Raw genomic sequence first — 4815 nt, forward strand, 5'->3', positions numbered from 1 at the left:
TCTCCTGGTTCAGTGTTATGTGTTTTACTGTAACTGTGTAAGTTCAGTCCTGGCTATTTCAGGAACATTCACTGAAGTGAACATCATCCTTTTATTTACATATAAAAACTATTGATTGGTTATAAGTTAAAGCACAAAGCATGATTGCCTCTTTAGTGGCATGTCTGCCAATGACCAGGAGAGGGAGCTCTAGACCAAAGGAAAGCTACACTGCTGCTGAGTAAGCGCCATCAAGCTGACGAGCAACCTGTAGGAAAATGTACGCTCGGTGTCAGATGGAAGGTTTCTGTGAATTCAATTCAAATGTGAGAAAAGCCAAAAATTCCTACTTTTCCTTTTTCCTAGTTTTAGTTGGCATGAAGTGAACCTTTAATACATTTAGTCTGTTAGGGGGTTAATGTTAGCCTGTGCAGTGTTTTCAGTGGCCCAGCAACTTACATTTAAATCTAGTACCTTTAAATTCTATAAAAATATGGAAAGAAAAAAAATATATATGCACACACAAACATAAACATATATAAATGACTTCTGCGTAGTCCTTTCCAATGGGATATAGCTGTCAAATTTTCATTGGCTCATGGTTTTAAGTACAGTTAGTGACTTGGTATTTTTTCAAGGCTAACATTCTGATTTGTCCCAGCATAAAAACATGTGGGACTAATAAACTGAACCTAGCTTTTATGTTGCAAGTCCTCAGAAAAAGCATTTCTCAGCCTTGCTTTCCCATGAAATGTTAAGCATCAGGCAATTTACTCCAGGTCAGTTTTTATTCACCAACTCATAGTTACTTTGTATCAATTAATGCTGAAAATACCTTTATTTACATACATACAGTGTTTTTGTACACCATATTTGGTAATTAATGAAGTAATAATTTTACCTTCATACTCAAATAGGTGCCAGTATGTGATTTATTTATTTTTAGCTTTAGAATATGACACTTGACAAGGCTGCAGTTTTTAACAGATCTTAGATGCATTTTTTGGCCCTGGAAAATGAATCTGGGTCTCAAAGATGATTGTGATAATAAAGTGAATAAAAGCAACATTTATCCACCCTGATGCCCTCAGAGGGCCTGTAACTAAATTCTCATAGTATGATGGTACAAAACTCACCTGATCGTCTCAGACCTGCGAGGATCAGCGAACTTTTTCCACTTTTTGTTGGATTTTTCTTACGTAGCCACTCACCAGGTAACTGTCTTTAAAACAGGCCAAGCTCCTACTGATCCTCGGCATTTGTCTGCAAAAAGGAAGGAAAAAAGCATCACTGCAGCATTTATAGTTAAAGGGAACTTCTTCTTTTTTTTTTTACTATTCTTTATAAGAGTTGTCATGAAAAACAAATAACTGCATATGGGAGAGAAGTTAGCCTTCATGGCTTTCTGCCAGATGGGGTCTTTTGAGAAAGTGGCATTTAAACCCAAAACGTGATCTGAAACCTAAACGAGTATCTTTTGGTTCTTAATCGTTACCAAACTGTGACTCAGAACTGAAATTAATGCACGTGTTGAGACCATAATGTGTTAAAACACTGGCGGATGAATCCAGGGAAGTCGCCTCACCATGTCACACCTTGGCAGAAAATATGCTCACTTTCGGTTGTACATTGCTTGTGTTGTCTAAAAATTTAAATTGCCAACAACCTCTTTTATGTTTACATGCACTTGTTATGTATTCGTTTTGGCTGGACTGGTGAAATCTTTTCCTCCAGCAGGGCCACAGCAACAGGTTATGAAGGTGGGGACATCTCTCAACCCGCCGCAGCACTTTGAAATAATGTGTTTCATGCAGGCTGATGGCTAATTTTAGCATATATGTGTTACCAGATGATGTGTTTCCATCCATCACTGTGGTTAATGTGTCAGGGTGGGCTGATGATGAGTGGCTCATTGGGATTTTCTCTCACTGGAATGGAGAATATTTCTTAGAAGCTGCTACTAGCACTGCCATTAGCCAAGTGGCTTTACTGCAGGAAGCAAGGAGAAAGTATCCTGCTTTATTTTATTCTCATACATTGAAAGTGGATTATATTTGAAGTACAGGAATGATGAATGCAGCAATGACCTAAGACCTCTTTGATGATAACCTCCTCAGGACCTTGGATTGGGGCGAAGCACGTGGTTGTGATGCTCCCATCCAATCTGACGGAGCTTCAAGTTCTGTAAAGAGGAATGGGAGTAAAAACACACCAAGCTGTGCTTGTAGTGTCATCCTCAAAAAGACGTAAGACTGTAACTGCTGCCAAAGATGCTTCAACATATTATTGTGTAAAGGCTGTGAATACTTATGTACGTGTATTTTTTATTTTTTTTGATACATTTTGATGAATTTGAAGCAAATTTCTTTCACTTTGTCATTATGGGGTGTTCTGGGTGTTCATGGAGAAAAATGAATTCAACCCACTTTGGAATAAGGTTGTCCACAGTTCAGGTGGAGCGCTAACTTGGTGGAGGAGGTGTCTGTCTCGCGAATCCAAACTGGGAGCTGGTTGCACAGAAGATGAGCCTGAACGGCTGTATTGAAGGGATACGATCCTATGTGGTCTTTAAGAGAAGATGGGGCCTGATTATTCAAGAGGAGCAGGATTTCATATTCAATTCTGGATTTAACAGGTAGCCAATGAAGACAAGACAATATGGAAGAAATCTTCCGTCTCTTTCTAGTCCCTGTCAGGACTCTTGCTGCAGCAGTTTGGATCAACTGAAGGATTTTTAGAGAGTTGTTAGGACATCTCAATAATAGTGAATTACAGTCGTCCAGCCTAGAAGTAAGAAATGCATGAACTAGTTTTTCAGCGTCACTCTGAGACAGGATATTTCTAATTTTAGAGACGTTGCACAAATGCATATATGCACAAATATTAAACATATTTCTTTAATTTGCACTTTGAATGATATGTTCTGGTCAAAAACAACTTCATGATTTCTCACAGTGTTACTTTTGGACTTGTAGTGATGAATCATTGCAAATCTTAAAGATCAGGGTTACATTCACTCATTTTACAGTCTTTTTGGGCGATCTTTTTTATGCTGCACTGACACTGTCTTTAGAGCAGCGCCTCCTTCCAGGCAACATGTACATGGAAAACTGTAAGCCAAACTTGTAGAGGGAAAGAAATGACCCATCTCCGGACTGCAACTGGTGAGGTTGTGAAAAAAACATAAAGCCAACCAAAACACTGCACCTGGGAATTTGTCAATATGTGAAAGAACCCAAATCTGCACAAGTTGGGAAGCCACAGTACACTTAGATAACAAAACAGCACTACACCACTAATATCCTGTTATGTTATCAAAAGCATAAAACCATATTTATCAAAAAAACAACAACTTAAGAGTGCCTCATTTGAAGTCTACATTGACCCAGAAATCAGAGGCTGACACAGACACAAAGAGGTCTCTGACCCTCCCTAGGACTGTCTTTTACGTGGGATTCAGTTGGACAACTCGCAGGAACTGCACAGTGAGAGTGGGAATAAGATCAAAGTGCTAATACAAACACAACTGCTGGGTTTAGTCTTCAGTGTTGTGTGTAGAGAGTGCTTGTTGATCACGTATTTTCCTGATTCCCCTGGCCTCCATGCAGGAAGGCTGGAAATGAATTCTGTCTCAACTCCTCATAAGCTTCTCATGTATGCCAAGGATACTTGTAAAAGGACATACTTGTTATTGTCAAGTCATTTCCTGTCATCCAGCCACATCAGGTACAACAGGAAAACCAACCTAATGTAAACTATCTAATATAGTACTATGGTGCAGCACTGACCCAAAAGTCCTGGAAGCACTCAAGTTGAAATCTGAGAGGTTTGTACAGTTAAACTACGACTTGAATTTTTTAAAAAGATTACATCCTCTAAGACCTTTTAATCATAAAATAAAACTCTGCAAAAAACCAGCATAAAACATTCTTCTGCAGAGTAGGTCTTTGTACGAAACGGTCCATGTGGACTGCAACAAGATTTAGGTTTATGCCAGGTGTCAACATGAATGTCAGAATGTGAGGTTTCACTGAACTTTGTCATCACATTGCTTCATCATGGTAAATGGACTGATTCTTATAGCGCTTTTCTACTCTCACTGAGCAGTCAAAGCACTTTATACAACTCGTGCATTCACCCAATCATACAAGCACTTTATCTAAGGTTTCTCATGCTTCTATCTAACATTCACTCACATTCATACTCTGATGGATGCATCGGTGGGCAACATGGACCCTTGCCCAAGGATATTTGGCACGCAGACTAGAGCAGAATGGGATCGAACCACCAACCTTCCAGTAAGTAGGTCACCTGCTCTACCACCTGAGCTAAGTAAGTTGTCAAAGGTAACAATTTCCTTTGTTTCTCACTTCATAAATGCAGATGACAAATGTGGGACAGAGCAGGAGGCAAGGAGGCCTCAACTCAAAGTCAAACTTGCTCAAGTCAGAAAAACAGTTAGTGGACACTTGTACTGTTTTTAAACATTAGCTTTCATTTCATTATGAAGAAATCCATTTCATATCATGACTTAGGCCTTCTCTGTGGCTCAGGCTGACAACAACAAAAAAGAACCAGAGTGTCCCAGAGTGGTTGTTTGTGGCACATGGGCCCCTGCACAGAGCCACAGCATACGGGGAAGGGAGTGATGGTGGTGTTTGGGAGACGCTGGAAGTGGGAGAAATGTGAAAAAAACACAGGAAGCGGCTGCAGTGAAAACTTTGATTGTTTTTAAAGCTCAGTTTCTCCTCAGTGTGTGTCATAGCTTTGCTCTTCTCCACGGCTGGTTTAACCCTTGTATGGTGTTCGGGTCTGTGAGACCCGTGTTCAGTTTTT

This window comes from Pundamilia nyererei, unplaced genomic scaffold (assembly GCF_000239375.1).
Source record: "Pundamilia nyererei isolate P.nyererei 1_Seehausen unplaced genomic scaffold, PunNye1.0 scaffold00053, whole genome shotgun sequence".
NCBI lineage: Eukaryota > Metazoa > Chordata > Actinopteri > Cichliformes > Cichlidae > Pundamilia > Pundamilia nyererei.